This window comes from Dipodomys merriami, unplaced genomic scaffold (genome assembly GCF_024711535.1).
Source record: "Dipodomys merriami isolate MVZ:Mamm:240054 unplaced genomic scaffold, mDipMer1.0.p SCAF_6, whole genome shotgun sequence".
Classification (NCBI taxonomy): domain Eukaryota; kingdom Metazoa; phylum Chordata; class Mammalia; order Rodentia; family Heteromyidae; genus Dipodomys; species Dipodomys merriami.
Window position 1 is genome coordinate 18337952 of NW_027206179.1, and position 20789 is coordinate 18358740.

Sequence of the window (20789 nt, forward strand, 5' to 3'; positions counted from 1 at the left end):
CTCTCTCTCTCTCTCTCTCTCTCTCTCTCTCTGTCTCTCTCTCTCTCTCTCTCTGTCTCTCTCTCTCTGTCTCTCTCTCTGTCTCTGTCTCTGTCTCTCTCTCTCTCTCACTTTCATACTCTCTCTGTGTCATGTGTAAGTACACAGACAAGAAGAAAACCTATACCAACTATATCAGAGGCCAACAAACCATTTTACCATTGCTACTGGCATTGTTGGCATCTTGATCTCAAAATTACAGCCTCCAGAATTGTGAGAGGGGGAAAGCTTGTGTTGTTTAAAGCATTTGGTGTGTAGTACTATCTCATGCCAACTCACGAGCAAACACGCCTCCTTCCACAGCACATTACATTCGGTAAGCTCTGGTTTAAGAAGCAGTAACAAAGAGGTGCCCAGACACAGAAGATTAAATTTTGTTTCTCTGCCTCATTGTAAGCCATTATTAGTCAAAGACTATATGTCATGGCCTATCATCTTCAATGCACATCCTCCATCTTACTGTGTGGGGCTTCTAATTCTTTTACTTCATCTTCCAGACAACAAGATGGAAGAAAAGATCAAGTGAACATATAAGCTTCCTTTTAAGGACCCAACCAAGAGGTAATAAATAAGAATACTATTATGAATATAATAATACTACAAGATAAATATAATAAATAGAATGTTATTCTCAGATGCCATCTGCTAGAACTTAGCTGCTGGGATCATTGATAACAGAGGGAGTTCAGTGGTAGTCCAAGCTGAACGTGGAGCGGCCATCACCAGAATGGATGCATATGGAAAGCAAGGGTCTCAGCGCTTTCTCTCCCCAGGATGTATTTCAGATAACAAGGATGTACACTTTTAGCTGATAATTCATTCCTCTTCTGTCTTCCCTTTTCAACAGAAGTGTGATACGAGAGAAGCACTGTACCCTCTAATTCTGTGGCAGTCCTCAGTCCAATGCAGCTCCTGGGCTGGATTGGAAGTCTCCTAAATACCTGATGAGTGAATTACAGTCTAACCTGTCTGGCCTTCCTCTAAATACATTCCCTGGGGGATGGACTCAAAACCCTTGTGTACAGTAGCTGTGTCTCCATCTCCCACCCCCACCCCCAACAGTTCAATGCTGTCCCCACTCTTCCACACCACGTATTCCTTAAATATAAGATCTCAATTTTTTTTTCCGTTGGCCGGATTTCTTTCTTAACCTCTCCTCGATCACTTCCTATTGTCCCTGTGATTCTTCTGCCTTCCTTTTCCCCACCTTTAAATACTGTTCCTCAAAGCCCCTAACCAAACAGGCCAGTTACCTTTGAGTCATGGTCTACTCCTTATTCATTCTTCTATCATGATTATCATGATTATGCTTTACTTCTCGATGCATCGCTTCCTTCTCTTAGCTACTTGCTTATCTACATGCACACTGTGTTAATCAGTAAGAATACAGACACATCATACAAGTCCCCCAAAGGGTTTTCTGAGAAACACTGGAGCAAATAAACAGTTCAAATGTAACACAGTAGTGCCATAACTGATGCATGTGGACAAAGCTGAAGGGAACCATTTATGGAGTCACTACTGTTATTGCATCTATGATTAATATTAGATCGCTTCAAAGTGAAAGATAAGGAAGTTGGGAATCAAACTTCAAGAATCTGCCCAAGGTTAGACAACCAGGACGTCAAAGGCAATGACCAATACTATCTGATAACAAACTCGCCATATTTCCCCTCTGCCCTGTAGTGAAAGCTCCTTTCCACTCTTAAGATGGGCTAAGTACTGACCACCATCAGCTCAAGCTCAGGCTGTCACAGAGTCATCGGTGGGTTGATGGAAGGATATCTCATGCTTGTTGCCTCCCTCTGTGATCCTCATCAACACAGTAGACGTGACTGGAGGGAAGAAATGCAGAAAAATAATGCTTTTGTTTGCTGATGCTCCAGTTACACGTGGCTGAGAATTCCCGCCAGACTTCCTGGAGGAAACAATCGTGTATTATCTCTTATTGATCTGACTAATAACAGCTGGGTGGGTCTTGAGTTCCAGCCAATGGCACTCAGATACTAATAGGCACTTGAATAACCAAAGGGCTCCTTTTCCTTTTCTCTTCTGCTTCTGGACTAAGATGGCTATTGTTACCTAGCACTGCTCTGCTGTGTCCCTGTGACCAGTGTGGCTGCTTTACAACACAACAGTTTCCACATAGCTAGACTTGCTACTTGGAAGACGGCTGCTTCCAGAACAAACAAACTCAGTGCTCCTACCTATAAAAATCAAAACAAAGGAGGAGGCAACAATGCTTGATAAGAAATGTACTCATTGCCTTGCTCATGTGATTGTAACCCTTCTACAGTATTTTCACAATAAAAAAAACTTACTTAAAAAAAAATCAAAACAGTATCTATGTATTAAATGAAGCCAACTGTGTGATGTGCTGTGCGCCGAACAGGTGCTCTATAAATGTTGGTTTGCTTTCTCCCTCATGCTCCATCATCACTCCCAACCAGGAGAGAGGATAGGACAGAAAAGTTCGCTAAATCAATGGAGGAATGAAACTCTGCAATTCAAAGTAATCTCCCAACACACCCTTCACCATCCTTCTCTCCTGCTCACAAACGCAGAGGCTCATGCAACTGGGGAGCACAGAACTCGGGGCCTTCCTTCCAGCCTCTGGTGTCCTATTCTCCACGCTTGTCCCAGATGAGTCTTCAGGGCCCCCCAGCAGCCAACCTCCCCCCAACCCTAGCACAGTGCATGCAATAGAACTACCACCTGCAGAATCAGGCTCATCTGAAAGGGCTGCCAGGAGTTACAGTTAAGGCCATGAGATCCACAAAATAGCATTTCATCCTAAGTCCGTGATGAAATAAATATCTGTGTTTCTACTGAGGTAAATAAAAAGATTGACTGAGAAAATTGAGATATGAAAGAGAAAGACCAATCTCCTTCACAGAAGTCCCAATAATGGATATGTAGATTCCACCATCCAGAGTAGGAGACCCCACTCCTTAAATGCAGGCTACCAGTGATCAGCTCTCCCCAGACAGTACCATGTGGAAAGGGATTTTTTTTTGTCAGTTGTGGGGCTTAAACCCTGGGCCTAAGCGCTGTCCCTCAGCTCTTCAGCTCAAGGCTAGCGCTCTATCACTTGTGTCATGGCGCCACTTCCAGCTTTTTCTGCTTATGTGATGCTGAGGAATCAAACCCAGGACCTCATGCATGCAAGGCAAGCGCTCTACCACTGAGCCACCTTCCCAGCCCAGGGATTTTATTTTTGAAGAAGAGAGCAGCACAATTCAGCTGAGAAACTCGACAACGATGACCTTAGATGGTAATCCAGGTAAACATTTCACTAGTTAAAAGTCAAGTCCAAGTGTCGCTCACACCTGTAGTCTGCTGTGCTCAAGAAGCTGAGATCTGAGGATAGCAGTTTGAAACCAGCCTGGGCAGAAAAAAAAATCCATGGGACTCATTCCAGTTAACCACCAAAAAGCCAAAAGTGGAGCTGTGACTCAAGTGGAGAAGTGCCCTCTACAAAACTCACCAACACCTAGGCCCTCCATAGCCCAGAAGTGAGAAAAGGCTTTACCAAGTAGATGCCACATGAGAGGAAGGAATCACATAGGAACCAAATTAAAACAATAGATGAACTTAAAAAAATAAATTTTTGCAAATAATTTGTATTGGTAAATTAAATTTGTGTTTGCACAAATTGGTGTTTAAAAGCACATTTAAAATTGAACTCCTGTCCAGGGAAATCCAAGTAAGGATCAGCAGTTACATCCACAGATTTTTCCCCCCAAGGTCTTTTTTAAACAACAGTTTATCCCAATAGTCCCTTCTTTATGTTAATGACAAGCTGCCTGATAACATGAATTACAAAGGTCTTGAGTGTTTCCTCTAGTGTTTTTCTCCATTTGTTTTTTTGTTGTTGGTGGTCATGGAGCCTGAACTCTGGAGCTAGGCGCTGTCCCTCAGCTCTTCAGCTCAAGGCTAGCGCTCTACCACTTGAGCCACAGCACCACTTCTGCCTTTTTCTGCTTATGTGGTGCTGAGGAATAGAACCCAGGGCCTCATGCATGCAAGGCAAACACTCTACCACTGATTCACCTTCCCTACCCCTGTTCTTTATATTTCTAATCTCTTCTCCTTACAAAGAAACCCCATCAGGCCAATGATTCGGATGGAGCTAGAGAAAGATTAGCACAAAATTATCTTAGGTCAGAGACAAGTTTTCATACAGAGAAGTAAAATTGCACTCCAGCTGAAGAGAATGAACTTTTACTGTGTGGACCAAAAATTGTTTTCCATGATACTAAAGACACCTACTGAAGTTAAATATTAGTGTTATTGTTATAGTCTGTGATGTTCTTAATGAAAGCTTAATAACTTTTGAAGGTAAAAGTGCCAATGTCAGGATAATGAAAATATTACTCGATATCAAAACCAGAAAGACCATATTTTTATTTCAGTGGTTCTCTATATGATTCTTAGAATAATAATGAAAGAATAGTCTCTCTGTGTCACTCTGTCTCTGTCAGTCTCTCTCTCATCTCCAAATTGATCATTTGCATCAGAGTTAGCAGCTGATAGATAACAGAGATGATAATAATTCTGGCTAAAATTAAAATGCCAAACCTGGATCTTGAGGATAATGAGAAACTGATTAGCGCTATTACTGAAGAGGAAATGAAAACAGCAATAGAAAAATTTGCAAGTAGCAAGCCGCCTGTGGTGTGGAGTGCCGGCTGGAATAGCATAAAGCTTTTGAGGAAGCATCAAAGGAACTGAGATGCCGGTCTGTGAGGACTATTCACTTCCAAGAGCCACGGAAGCCCCAGTGCGGAGGCCTTTGTTCTTGGAATCAGCCAAAAGCACCCACATCAGTCCTGTTTGCTTAATTAATTGCACAAAGGGATGAAGAGCCCTTCTAGGTAGTAAATGGATGGAATTCACTCAGGTAGAGATTGGTGGTGGCTTCTTGCATGACTGCACTTGCAATCCGTGCAAAATGTCTAATCTAAATGTGCCAGCAAATAGATTTAAACTTCTCTTCTCTAGCAATTTATGAATTTGTACAGAAAACCTTTATCATGTAGAAGAAGATTATTTACAAAGGCTCTTAAGCAAATTTCATTTTTAAGAACTTTAATAAATGAAATAGAAGGCATGAAACCCTTGGAGATTAGAGCACTAGCCAGTAGAGTACTTCTTTCTTCCCAGAAAAAAAAAAATGTGGTATGTAGATGCTTTTTCTACTTCATTTTATCTGTTGACAAAAGAACTTTATGTGAAGTGAGTCAAGATAAGAGTTAAAAGCCAGGCTGTGGCTGCCCAAGCATACATGAGGCCCCTGTGTTCAAAGCTTAGGATGGAAAAAAATAATAATAATATGTATAAAGCCAACCATCCTTGGCAACCTCATTTTATATTATATTTTTTATTGTGCAAATACTATACAGACAGGTTACAATTACATGGGCAAGATAATGAGTACATTTCTTATCAAGCATTGTTGCCTCCTCCTTTGTTTCCCCTTCCCATCCCTTCCCATCTCCCAACCCCCCTCCCTCTACCACCCACCCCTCCTAGGCAGAGTTGTAAAGTTTGTTTTTTGACATAATGATTTGTATATCTCATTGTTGCAATGGGTCCACCTGAATCACTATTTAAATGATTTGTTTTTTCCCTTCCCCTCTACAAATTATACCAACATCAAATACAGTGAGAGCAGGGGTTATACCGTGGGGGAGGGACATACAAAGCAACAAAGAAATCATCTTATAAATATGTTAGAAACAATCTCATGAAAGAAAAAACATTGGAATACTTATCTTGGGGTTCATTTCACCTAACATCAACTCATCTGATCTTTTCTGCTTGTCTCAGACATATACTAGTTATTATCCCACTGACCAAGTTACTTATAAGATGCTGCCTCTTCAAAACTCATTAGAGCCAGGCACTGGTGACTTACACTTGTAATCCTAGCTACCCAGGAGGCTGAGAATGGAGGATCCCAGTTTAAAGCCAGCTCAAGCAGGGAAGTCCATAAAACTCTTATCTTCAATTAACCACCAAAAAGCCAGAAGTAGAGCTGTGGCTCACTAGGTAGAGTACTAGCCTTGTACACAAAAGCTCAGGAACAGTGATCAGGCCCTGAGTTCAAGTCTCAAGACCAGCACCAAAAGAAAAAAAATGAAAACAAAAAGAAAAAAAGAAACTCACTAGAATCCCCAAGTAAACACTTAAAAATAACCAAGAAAGACAAAAACCATATAATGCTGCTCAAATACCACTTAGCAAGTGGAAAAGAATACAAGTAAAATCTTTTCAGCCAAGAAAACTTTTTTTGATGGACCAGATCCAAACATTCCTACAAAATAAAAAACTTTTCAGCTGATCATTTATTTATTCCCTTCATTTTTCTTTCAAACTACAACCCATACTGCCAGTCTGTATTGGGAAGGACAAATTCACTTTATTTCAATCACCTCTAAAACCATCCTAAGAGACAACACAAATGCACATCGTACACCAAAAAAAAAAGTCTGGAGACTTTTTATCTGTCAACATCCAACTCTCTCCCCATTTCTGAGCACCATTTGTTGCTGTGTGACCTAAAAAAAATCTTGGATATAAATGAACAATGCCAAGTGCTGGTTCTACTTAAGGCAAGATTTTCCAGACCAGTAGTTTATTTGACCCAAAATATTTATTTCCTTTCCTTTCCCCACAACTATTAAGAAATTTCACTTCCCAATGTAGTTAAAAAAATTGCAACATATGAAATGTGCATGAATTTGTCACCTCAGATGTACTTAAGTGCACTGTCTGCAAGAATTCTTTAAAACTCTGAAAGCTGTGTTGCACTATCCACTGGGCTAATAAACTGATTTTGTGACATTTACTTATCCTCAGTTTGCATGTGAAGTTCATATATCTATTTTGTCAAATACCAAAAACAGGCTGACTAAAGACTATTGTATAATGTGTTATGATTATAGGAATGACTGTTATTCTACTTTGCCAAAACTATTACACATTATTGCAGAGGTCATAACAAGAAACAAATTGTTATGGAAACTTTTAACTCGTGAGTCATTCCAGCCCATATGGAAATACTAACATTGTGTGCCCATCAGGATATGACAAGTTGTAGCAGAAATAACAGTTATTAATATTCTCTCAATGTTCCGGATTTTTGTTTTGATTTTTGACTTTACCATTTTTGTCTGATGTCCATTAAAACAGATGTCTTTTTTTTTTAATCCAGAATAGTTTTATGTCTTTCTAGTGGCCCATCTGTATTTTGAAAGTTGCAGCACACGACAGTTTATTGTCATTATGAGAGCTATATTCACAGACTCACGGAACCCCTGAAGGAGGATGTCAAGAAGGACGGCAGAGAGCCATTGCTTGAAGGGTGGTCAACCTCTGTTAACTTCTAGAGAGTCTCATTAGGGGAAGCAAAGGGGTCTGAACGCACAATTGCCACCCAGAACTATCCAGCGCCAAGGGTCTAGTGAGCCAAACTCCAAATCCCAGATTCGGTCCAAGAAAACTGAGATCACTCTGAAAGCTGCCCCAGGAAGATGGTGGTCAAATGAGAAGTGTGGGCAGTCAGGGGCAGTGGAGGTGTGGCTCAGTTAGTAGAGCCAGTGAGCAAAAGCATGAAGTACCAAGTTTGAGTCCTAGGCTCAGACAAAAGACAGGCAGTAAAGAGGGGGGGAGGGAGAGAGAGAGGGAGAGAGAGAGGAAGAGAGAGAGAAAGAGAGAGAGAGACTGGTGTGCAGACAAGGAACTTGTGCTTAGGTCTGATGGAAGGAAGCAACATGAGAAGATAAGCCAACTGCGCTACTTGAGCAGTGGCAGAGCCAGTGTTTTGTGACTATGGAGGAGACAAGCACCCCAGGACTGGGGAGTAAGTGGAAATCTGGAAGTTCAGAGAAATGAGGCAGTGTCTCCGAACCTCCCTGCAGCCAGACTGTCAGGGGGAAGGGAGTGCATTGGAAGAATGCACATTCCTGAGATTGGTTTGGGGGGGGGGTTGTTTTGTTCCTCCTTTAAAGAACTGAACTGTTCAAGGAAACCCTGCATACCCAGCTCCCATGCACTGCACACGGGAATGTGGGCAGAGGGAGAGCCACACGTGTGGTTAATGGCAGTAGAGGCTTCCTAAGTGTTCAACCTTGGGCATGTGGCACGCTCATCTGTGAAACAGGAAGCGTCACTGGGTCTATCTACACCCGTCGTGAGGATTGAGGAGTCAATTATTGATAAGGTGTTCCACACACATCTGGCAGAATACACATTCTCTCAAGTCTCTGGTAAAGGAAATAGTTGTGGAGACCATTAAGCATGGGAGCTTTACAAGAACACCTGCTCTGGATTCCCAGCTGGAAGGAGCGATATGTTTAACAAAAAGATACACAAAGGATCGCAGAGCACTCGAGCTATGGATCTTAATCCAATCACTGGCTCCAAGAAAGCAAGCCAGCCTAGATTCCAGAACCCACAGGGTTTGTCGCCCTGAAGTGTCAGGCTTCCCAACAGAAATACATGGCCTGTTTGCTTAAGTTGGGAGTTCAGAACAAAATCAGAAGATGAATGAGCCCAGCACAATGCCAAGAGAAGAGATTTCTTCTCCCTTGAGGCCATCTGATTATTCCTTGTCTCTCTTAATAACAATCTTTTCTCTTTATCGATTCTTCACAAAGAAATACAAGGGTATTAAGAATCTTTTTTAATTCACCTGGAGCAGATATCTTTAGGGAACTGCATCCAAATTGCTGGTCTATGAAGCCAGACTGTATATAAAATAAATTGATATATATATATATAAATATATGTACGTATGAATAAATAAAAAGTGAATTACACTACTCTTACAATTGCAGTGACAAACACCTAAATAGATCATTAAAATGTTTGCAGTGATACATTCAGTTATTCTAGTCTCCATTTTAAACAATAATGACACCAGAATCATCGAAACTCATTTATACAACTAGAAAGTCCAAATCATGTCAGGTAACTTATTGGCTAAATTCTTGGGCATTTTTACTACAAACTACAACTTCCACCCAATGATGAAATAAATTTTATCAGTTTATAGTGGAATAAATATGTGGATATATGTGTATGACACAAAATGCTGGCTTTTACATTCAGAAATCCTAATCAATAATACATCAGGATTAGAGTTAATTAAAAATTAATTACTGTGGTTAATAATTTTAGGGGGGAAAGTTTCTTTTAAATGTTTACAATCTACATACACAATGTACATTCCTGTAAAACACAAATGGGTTTCAATATCACCATGGCACCATCATTCCTAACTAAATATAACTCTGCTTACAGAAGTCAAGAAAAGCTATGCAAATTGTAAGTTGTGCTGGATAGAAACCGTGAGTCTATTTAACCTGTGATTTCTAAAGAAAAAAAAATAAATGCATCCTAAAAATGTTTCCCTTAATGAAATAATAAATCTCCTTTTGAACAAAAAGGAGCAAATGAAGTCAGGAAAAGGAGGGGGGAATTCTTTCTAGAGAGACTAACAAAAGGTTTCTGATGTCACAAATTATATTACCTCTCAACACAACTCTGCTCCCTCGTGGGAAGTTCTAAAAGGTTTGGTTTAAATTTTTTAGAAGTTCGTTTCATGTAAGCATCACGACACATGCCAAATGATCCATTAAGGGCATTCCATTATAGTTTAAAGAGTTCGGAGTTAAACACACACAGTACTTCGGCCTGAGATGCCGAGAAAGTATGCGGCTCAATTTCCGTGTGATGTCACTCTGCAGGATGCGATCACTCACAGAACATTTGTTGCATTAAAGCGAGCATTGATACAATGCCCCAGAACTTTCCAGAGTATTTGCATGCTCCTCACCCACTCGACCAATGTCCATTTGCCCTAATGTTGTAGAAAGCTAATCCGTTTCCATTGTTCACATAAGAGTCACCTGTGACCCATGAGGCTCCCACAGGCAGAGAGGGTGCATTATGCTGCTCAGCTCAGCTCAGCACACACACCGGAGGATGTACACAGCTCATGTGAGAGATCACAGCTCATGTGAGAGATCACATTGCATCTTGGCATTTTGTTCAGGATTTTTTTTTTTTTTTGGTCATGGGGCTTGAACTCTGGGCCTGGGCGTTGTCCCTCAACTCTTCAGCTCAAGGTGAGTGCTCTGCCACTTGAGCCACAGCGCCATTCCCGGTTTTCTGGTAGTTAATTGGAGATAAGAGTCTGACTTCAAAGTCTGCCCAGACTGGCTTTGAACCGCAATCCTCAGATCTCAGCCTCCTGAGTAGCTAGGATTACAGGCATGAGCCACTGGTCTCTGGCTCTTCAGGAATTTTTATTATCATATTGACCCATGTTTCCTGGAGTATATCCCCCAATAACTTTTATTATTGTTGTTGTTGTTGTTGTTGTTATTGTTATATTGTTTAAGTAGCTGTACAAAGGGTTCGATTCAGCATGTCAGTTTGTGAGTACAATGCATCCTCATTACTCCATCTCCCAATCCCACCTACTCCCTCAGTTTTCCTACCTCCATTTTCACATGTGAACATTGCCTCTTATGACTACATTCGCCTCCCTTTCCTCCTCCTTGTTTGCCCCCATCCCCTGACCTCATCCCCCCATGACCATGACACATGCTCCAGTCTCCTGGTATTCATTTTGTTGCACTGTACGTTAGTCGATCAAAGGAGTGTCCCACCCTGGGAATCCTCCCTTTCATATATATACTATGCTTTAGTGAGCATGCTCATAAACATATGCATAGGACCCTGGGTGTGTTTACATCTACAGGTATAATTTCAGTAGAACGTGGAGAGAAAATATGCATCCTTTGTCTCTCTGACACTGGCTTACTTCACTTAGCATAATTTTTTTTCCCAGATGCATCCATTATCCTGCAAATGACATAATGTTCTTCCTGATGGATGAGTAAAATTCTATTTTACACACACACACACACACACACACACACACACACACACACACATACACACACACCTTGAATAACCTCTACCTTGAGTCTTTCTCAACCTAGCAGTTTTGGAATTCAAACTATAGACCATGCCCGTGTTTATCTTAACTCTGCTGATCTTGTGTGCATAACTAGTCAACTTTTGTCTACAGCCCAGTGCCCTAGAAACACCTCCATGTCCAGGATTACATAAGTCATATCTGCCTATTTACGAAGAGGACTGATAGCTGCCAGTCACTGAGAATGTCCTCGAATGTACTCGAATGCACACGAACATAGTTCACAAGTGTGCCCTGAGGAGTTCGGCCAGAGGAACCCCAAAGTCTGTGAAGAGTCAGAGGTGCCGTGCCCCTGTGGATGGCAAGCAGGCACCATGTTGACCAGAGGAGGGGATGTGCCATTCCTCAGAGGACAATGGAAAAGTCCCATGTCCTAAAAGCATTCCTTTCTTATAGGATGTTCACACAGCTTACTCCTGCAAAGTATTTTTCACCCACCTCTTCTGGTTCCACTTTCTGTCCCTCACTCTTATCAGAGACCACCAGACTCAGAGGTTCTGAGAGTCTGGCCAGTCCACCTGGCTTCAGAGAAGCCAGGAGTGGCGGAGGGAGTCATGCACCACTGGTATTGGACAGAGGTATGGTGAGAGGTGAGGAGGCAGCCTCTGTGAGGGCCAGGAGGATGGGAAGACCCAGAAGACAGGAAGGGGCCAGGAGGATGGGCAGACCCAGAAGACAGGAAGGGCCATGGTGTGCAGAGGAACAGATAGTCCATCACTTCACGGAGACGCGGTCAGCCTGGCCGGTGGGGACATAAGTGGCCCTCGGAGAGAAAGGTCTCGTATGTGGGCCTGAGGAGTTGGGAATGTATCAGACAGACAATTGGAAGTCATTAAAGGCACTTGGCATAATAAAGAACAGACTCAGATAGGTAAGCCCCACAAGGCTTCTCTGAGAGTGCAGAAGAGCCTCTCGCTGGCAGCCAAGGAGCCCTGCGAAGTGGGGAGAATCAACCCAACCCAAAATGACCTCTCTCCTGCCCTGGTCCAGGAGGAAGAAACCCAAGCAGGATTAAAACAGGAAACATTCTTCAACCACTAGCACCCCATCCCCAGAACCACAAGTCCTTGAAGAGCCCCAGGTCCAGCTGGAAGTCCACAAAGGCTCTTTCCCTCACTGAGGAAGTGGAGCTAGATAAGGACAAGGCTTTCCCTCCAATGGGCCTGAATTCTCAGCTGATAAGAGCCCTGGAAGACCAATAAATCTTTATCTGGGACTGCTCCACCTTGGGTAAGAAGCTACAGTAGAGAAGGGAAAGGGAGCCACAGAATGGTGAGACAAAGGACAGGGGAACCAATGAAACAGTGATCTTCACATGACAATATGCTGGGAATGATCTGTACAACTTGTGGAGGGCTGGGGGAAGGGAGAAGAGTAGAAAAATGAGGGAAGGGGTTACAAGGTTGACAAGAAATGTACTTGTTACGTATGTAACTGTCACCCCTCCGTACATCACCTTGACAACAAAAATAAATTTAAAACAATAAAAAAGAAGCTTCAAACTCATTATCAAAGCAACTGAGCAGACTATGGGCTTCCAGGCTCCCCCAGCTTTATAGGATTTCTTTCCCACCTGCCCATCACAGATTAGGGCTAGAGCTCAGCCCCAGCCCAGCCTCACTCCATATCACAGCTCATGGAGCCTCCACCTCACTGTCCATCCACCCGGGCTGGCCTCGGCTCTTGCCTGCTTCCATGGCTCAGTGTGGCCTGACCCACTTTCCTCTCAGACACGCTGTCCCCTGAGAAGGTTGGAGAGGAGCCAGAGCTGTGCGGGGTCAGGAACGCATTACATGCAGCAGGGAGACACAAGTCACCGAATCAACGCAGATCCAAGATTCCTGTTACTGTATCACTGGAGAAGACCTCTGTGGCCACTCAGTGGCAGAAGCAAAACCGGCACTGGCCGTGCCTTTGGCATCTCGTGGTACTCAGACACAGGTCAGCGGAATAAACTTAATATGATTTAGTGTTAGGTTCCAAGGCCTAAATTCATAGTAATTACGTTCCAGGCAAACAAAGAGGCAGAAGGCCAAAGAGATTTCTCCTTACCTCTCTTCCCTCAAAGTAATTTAAATTGGGTCACTGAAGAGAAACTCAGAATGCTGGCTCTTAAAGACTCATGACCAAATCCAGGGCATTTGTTTCCCTCCTACAATGCCAATGTGGAATTTTTGTATCATCATCTGGTCTAGGAAATATTTGCACTGGAAATGAAAATGAGAGAAGACAGAGGCTAGAAAAAGTGCTGATGCAATGTAATTGAGAATGACAAGGCCCAAAGGATCATCGTTCTATTTGGCCACCTACAGGAAATACTGCCACATAAAAATGAAACTTCCAAGCCAGGCACTGGTGGCTCACGCCTGTAATCCTAGCTACTCAGGAGGCTGAGATCTGAGGATCTCGGTTCAAAGCCAGGCGGGGCAGGAAAGTCTGCAAAACTCATCTCCAATGAACCACCAGAAAACCAGAAATGGCACTGTGGCTCAAGTGGTAGAGTGCTCACCTTGAGCTGAAGAGCTGAGGGACAGTGCCCAGGCCCAGCGTTCAAGCCCCACAACCAACAAAAATTAAAATAAAATAAAACTTCCCCAAGTTGACCCAACCTGAGATTCTACAATATCAGTGCTGTTGACAGACATGCCCAATCATGCATTGCAAAAGATCTAGGTTTCTTCTATTATGAAACATTTACTAAGCACGTTTTATATACCAAAGATTTACTAAAGTTCAAAAGGATTGAGATTTTTTTTAATTTCAACAAGAAAAAAAATGATTCCATGCCTTGGCATTCGTGTCAAAATCACAAAGGGCTCTGGAAACACACTAGAATGGTACTTGATTAAATGACGTCAGGGGGCCGGGAAAGAAAAACTTCCTAAAGGACATATTTGGGGTACTGAGGCAGGGTAGGAATGGACCAGGCCCAGGCATGCAGACGGATACCTGCAGCAGGTGCAAAGCATACACTCACACACACACACACACACACACCGAGACCCACCACAGGGTGCACAGGAGGGAGACTGGGGCTCACGTCCCCGGTGAGGGAATTAGACTGAAGGAAGCAAGTGCTATCCAAGAAACTATGAGCACCGAGGCCAGGCCCAAATCCCAAGGGGACAAGTGCCATCTGAGGATCTTGGCTTTTGCCTGGAAGCCATAAAGGGACTTGAAGAGAGAATTGATTAGGACTGGTAGCTGAGGCACACACACATACACACACACACACATACACACACACACACACACACACATACACACACACACACACACACACACACACACACACACACACACACTGCCCCATCCTGGTGTCAGAGCTGAGGAAAGCTGGAATGCATGCAGAAAACTCAAAGGAAATAGCCTATGATGGCCCCCAAACCAGCATGCACCCCGCTTTGCTTTCCCATTCCCTCTGACTCTCTTCCTTGTTCTCCTGCTCCGGCCCCAGCAGCCACTGTCAAAAAAAGCCTGTGTCATGACTGCTCCTTCTCCTTCACTTCTTCCAGCTATCACTTCCGGCCTCACTCACCCACATTTCCTCCTCCCCCACCCCATCATGGCTTCCTCCAAGCTGTCTTTCCTTCGACAGACCTACATCTGAGGTCCACCGCTCTTGTCCAGAGACCACCCCCCTTCCCCAACAAGCATGGCACTTAACTGGCCACCACACCACACTTAGAAAGTTCTCTGTTGATAGTTGTTCTTCTGACTCTAGGATGTGGAATGGGTGGAAAGGTTCCGCTGCTTGTTCCCTTAGCTCCAGTGCTGAGAAGCATGGCCGACCCCTCCCAGGGTCAATAAGCTGTTGGCTGAGTGGCTCTGAGTGACTAGACATGGACAGCAGTGGCGAGGTTTCCTTGGCACTAATGCTATGTAGAAAGCAAATTCCAAGGCAGAAAGCGGTGCACCAGGAGACCCGAGGGAAGCCACAGTGGGATTCACCCCACGGTCAGCACGTCTGCATCTGGAGCTGAACAAATCACTTGCTCGCTCACTATTCTTCCTCTTATTCCTTCCTCATGTCCTTCCTGTTGTATTGCTGTGAAAATCGCCACAGCAATCCTCGCGCTCTGGAGGCCTTACGGAAGATAGCTCTTTTTATTCTCTTTTATCATTATTATTATTATTATTATATATGATTTTTATTGTAAAGATAGTTACATGAGCAAGGTAATGAGTCCATTTCCTATGGAGCATCATCAGCTGATTCCTGGTTAGAGATCGCTTTTAAGGAACAAGCATCTTCTTCTAGGACCCACTGGAAAGACAAAGACTTTCCCTACACCACCACAGGGCCAATCAGTTTTTAGCCAGCACGGCATAGCAAACATGGCTGCTCAGCACACCCCCTAAGTATTACCAATGGACCCAGTAGCATTGCCAATCCCAGCTCTCCATCAAACAGACAGAGCACCGGCCTCCGCAACGCTGCTGAAACCAGCCAGGCCAGAAGATGGCTCAGATGATGGAACATACCCAGGAAGTGCAAGTTCGGCTTCCTCCTTGAAGTGAACTTGGAACTCACCTGTGCAAACCCATGCTGGCTTCTCTAGTCATCGGCATGGCTGTCCATCTGACTGACTGGCTTCCACAATTCTTCCCTCTCTCCCCGGGGCACATGATTAGTAAATAGCAAATCACATCACCTGAGTTCTTCTCCGTCCATCCATGGGCCCTGTTTTTGGTGTAGGCTCTCTTCATGTCTTGCAGACACAATGGCAGCATCCTCGTAAACGTGTTTTCTTTATATTGGGTGCAGTTTTTCTAGAAGGAAATGAAAGCAAGATTTTATCGTTAATTGTTAAATCCACCATAGCTTACCCCCAATCTTTGTCTACTAATTGCTAACAGAGATGTGCTAAAACCTCACCACAGTGGCAGTATATTTGACAGTTTTACTTTGTAACTAACTCAGCTTTTGTTGTTTGAAGCTGTATTATAAGCTATTACAAAATTGGGATTATTGTATTGTTACATTTTCCTCCAGAATTATTCTTTTTTATCATAATATAGTAATCATTTTTGATATTTATATATGTAGTTAGATACATACAGTTACATTAGCCAAACAATGTGTCATTGTAACTTACATGTAGCTAGTTTGGTGTTTGTTTTATCCTTTGGACTATTAGTAACTCTTAATCTATTCTGAGAATTTCTGGGTAAAAAGTGACAAATTTAACCATACTTATTGTGCATACCTTTTCCATCTTAGTTTATGTTTTCATTTTATTCTTTTTTTAATTGTGAAAAAACTGTACAGAAGGGTTACAATTACATGGGCAAGATAATGAGTACATTTCTTATCAAGCATTGTAGCCTCCTCCTTTGTTTCCCCTTCCCATCCCTTCCCATCCTCCCCTCGTTCCCCTCCACCCAATCCTCCCCCCCCCACCAAAGTTGTAAAGTTCGTTTTCAACATAATGACTTGTACATCTCATTGTTGCAATGGGTCCACCTGTATCCCTATTTAAACAATTTGTTTTTTCCCCTTCCCCTCCACAAATTATACCGACATTAAATACAGTGAAAGCAGGGGTTATACTGTGGGGGAGGGACATACAAAGCAACAAAGAAATAATCTTATAAATGTATTAGAAACAATCACATGAAAGAAAATAAAACACTTGAATACATATCTTAGGGTCCATTTCCCTAACATCACCTTATCTGACCTTTTCTGCTTGACTCAGACATATACTAGATATTGCAAATAAGGGAAACCATGGGACCTATGTTTCTTTGGGCCTGGCTTACTTCTCATTTTATTCTTTATCTGTATCTTTTTCCCCTGTCTGCCTTCCTTTGTTTTCATCAAATTCTATCTACTCCTTTCCTCTCCTCTACCTTTCTGGAAGCTATAAGTCCTATGTCAATTTTTAGCAGTAAAAATGCATGGTAAGATATAATGGAATAATATTTTGCTACTGGTAAATAATGGTTCACAAAAATTCTCTCTTTTTTGGTATCCTCTCCCCTTTAATTTCTTTTTAAGTAATTATTGCACCTACAGGAATATTGCTGAACAGAGATCTATTCATATGCACTTCCCTTCCTGTCCTTCTCAAAAGTCCTTAATCCTAGCTATTTGGGAAACAGATGCAGAGGTCTATGGTTCACAAAAATTCTATACTCAGTGAATGAATTCTATTTCAGTAGGCAAGATACTAGAAAGGCATTTAGAGATAAATAAAGAGTACACTCATTTACCACCAACAAAACTCTTAATTCAAAGCATCAGTGAACGAGATACTTCAGAAAGTTCTATTCATGTTTGGAGAAGCCAATCCCACTGGGGGTCATACAAAAGTTAGGCAATGGCTGAGGTTGTAGTTCAATGGAATTGTACCAGTTTAGCATTAGCAAGGCCCTGCAGAAGATAGATAGATAGATAGATAGATAGATAGATAGATAGATAGATAGATAGATAGATAGATAGATAGATAGATGAAAAGCAGAAAAAAGGAAGGGAACAGGAGGGAAAAAGGGAAATTGTGACTAATTTTTCTATCAGAACATTAGTGATGCCTTGGGGCGTTCCTGTGTTGAACTTTTGATTTCCTCCTCTTAATCTACAGGGATGGTAGTTGAGAGCTGGTGGGTAAACTCTGGCATCTGCAAAGCTGGGCATGAGAGCATCGCAGGTGTGTGGAGCAATTCTGGGAACAGCCCTGAATGAGCATGCATGCCCAGGAAGCACAGGAAGGGGGGGGGGGCTCACACCTATCATCCCAGCTACTGCAGAAGCTGAGATCTGAGGACCAAGGTTCGAAGCCAGCCTGGGCAGGAAAGTCCATGAGATTCTTATTTCCAATTAGCCACTAAAAAGCCAGAAGTGGAGCTGTGACTCACGTGGTAGATCCTAGCCTTGAGCATTACAGCCCAACAGCTCAGAGACAGAGCCCAAGTGTAACTGGAGTCCAACAGGAGAGAAGGGCTTGATGGGAGGGAGCCACCGCCAGGGTATGAAACCCAACATGTGCTTCACCAGCGCTCAGAAGCCATCACAGAGGTGAGCAAGAAAATTTCATCATCTAAGGTTTATTTTTAAAATATCATAGTTGCCAGACAGCGCTTGCACCCTGGTGGCAGGAATTAAAATTAGTGTGGCCATATGGAAAACAGCATGCAGACTCCCCAAAATAAGATAAAACAGGATCCAGCATCCCAAGGCTTAGTAGATACCAACAGAACTGGAATCATTCTGTCCAAGAGACATCTCCCCTCCCACGCTAGCTCGGGAATGCTACACCATAGCCAAGAAATGGGGACAAGGAAAGGGGCTATGATCGGGAAATGTAAGATGCACACACACACACACACACACACACACACACACACACACACACACACACACACACACACACACACAGTCATATAAAACCAAGAGTAATATCCCAGCATTTAGGATGATGGAACTGGAGATTTGTATGTGAAGCGATACAGGCTATGCACAGAACAACAAAATCATACTGTGTGATCTCACCTACATATGAAATCTAACAGAGGTGATCTTACAGACCCTGAGAACAGAATAGACTAGAATAGAATAGAATAGAATAGAATAGAATAGAATAGAATAGAATAGAATAGAATAGAATAGAATAGACTAATGGTAGGGAAAAAAGAGATGTGGAACAATTCACCAACAGGCACTAAGTTACTGTTCTGGTGCATACCGCACAGTAGGGTAGCTATAGATAACAATAATTACTGTATTATTTTTCAAAGCAAGAAATAAGGATTTTTGACTAGTTCACCATAAAGCAATGATGGACGTTAGCTATGTCTTGCCTGATTCACACATGACACAGTATTTCCATGTACCAAAACATCACCTAGAGCCTGCATTCATGGTTGAGCTATAACATGGCAGTTTAAATTCATAATACACACATCAGATGAGAAGCATGCCTTGTCTGAGGGGAGTCAGATTTAAGGGACAAGGGGACATAGAGAGAGGAATGGTGGGTGACTATCATCATCAAACTCACTTTGTGTCTGTAAAAACTGGGACCATGAAACATAACGGGATGGGAGGGGGTGGGAACGGGGGGCGGGGGGGAATGACCGGGGGTGATATTGATCGTGATCATTGCATACATCACTGGCATGTTAAACTGAAACTCCTTCTCTACAACTATGTAAAGAAAAGCAATTTAAAATAGGTCAGATGGGAAATGGTCAGATAAGTTGATGTTAGGCAAAAAGTACCCCAAGATAAGAACTCGTTTTTTTTTTATCTTTCTTGCTATTGTTTCTAACATAGTTATAAGATATTTCTGTGTTGCTTTGTATGTCCCTCCCCCACAGTATAACCCGTTTGCACTGTATTTGATGTAGGTATAATTTGTGGAGGGGAAGGAAAAAAATTGTTTAAATAGGGATACAGGTGGACCCATTGCAACAATGAGATGTACAAGACGTCATGTCAAAAAACGAACTTTACAGCTTTGGCACGGGGCGGGGGGATTGATAGGAAGGGATGGCAAGAGGAAACAAAAGAGGAATCAACAATGCTTGATAAGAAATGTACTCATTACCTTGCCAATGTAATTGTAACCCCTCTGTACGGTATTTTCACAATAAAAGAATATTAAGTAGATACATTATATTACACCTGAAAAATAAAATAAAATAAAATAGGTCAGATGGGCTCATGAATGCTAGATAACTCTTTGGGAAAGAACTGTTTGAGGAGATGTGACTTTTTAAAAAAAGAAATAAGTAAATTTTTTAAAAAATTGGTTGACTCCCTTTATTCTGCCTGACTCCATCTACCCTGAAACTGCAGTCTCGCTCCACGACCTCTCCTGGATACCGTGAATGTTGGTTGCAGAAGTGCTGGTCTTATGGTGCCATCTGGTGGCTATTAGAGGAACTGCCTACTTTTTCTACATGGGGAAATGACCTGCATTGTTCCAGAATCTTCCCCCAAATTATATTGGACTGGATTGTTCCTTGTGAGTAAATTTTGCTATTGGTCACAACAGGTTTCGTGTATAGTATCAAGTTAGCCTTCCCTTAGAAACTACTTTCAAACACTTCTAGAACCTAACAAGTGTAAAAAAGATGATTTATGATATTCCTTTCCGGGAGATTTTGGAGGTCCCACTCCTATGTATATGTTGAGCTCATTATATGGTCCTTGATGTTTGACCGTAACCCTGGAACAGCTGGTGAATGCTGGAAGAGGCTCAGGGAATTTTTTTCCAAGTTGTCATTTGAAAGACGAGGCTTTGTTTTAAGTGGAGAGCTATTTATAACTGGCCGTTGACAGTTGTTAGAACTAACTCTGCCTACTTTGGATATGTGTACAGAAACTGAACTACCTTTTCCAAGATAATGGTCAAAGAAGATGACTTCCAGCCTTTGCTTCACTAATGTACACTGGCTGTTTATATATTCCTGTCAATATCTGTCTCCAAGGCCCCCAAATCCTCTTAAGTGGAGTCTCCACTTGCAATGGTTACTCATTTAGAGGAACCAGTGAATGTGCTCTCTACTGGTCTTTTCCTGTGCATCAAATCGAGACATCTAACACTTAGTGCTCACCCTCCCCACCACCCCCTCACCCCCCCCAACCCCCATAACTTGATTCAGGAAGTTTGACACATATGGTGGGCCTGTGAAAAGTCCATTTCTCTGGGCATAAAGATCTCCCACCGCTCTGCTAGGCAGAATGGCAGCATGATCTCTTACCTTATATATAATTAGGGTGCTTCGT

The 20789-nt window shown here is 42.5% G+C and overlaps 1 long non-coding RNA gene across 2 annotated transcripts in view; it reads right to left on the bottom strand.

The window, feature by feature from the left end:
• The window catches only part of LOC138813493 (uncharacterized), a 90541-nt gene that overhangs the window by 52782 nt on the left and 16970 nt on the right, over positions 1-20789 (bottom strand). The window contains exon 3 of one of the 2 annotated variants that reach the window (XR_011367820.1): positions 15709-15826. This is a non-coding gene — a long non-coding RNA (uncharacterized lncRNA). Of the gene's footprint in view, positions 1-15587; positions 15827-20789 lie in introns of both variants that reach the window. The other variant, XR_011367819.1, reaches the window with a different exon arrangement.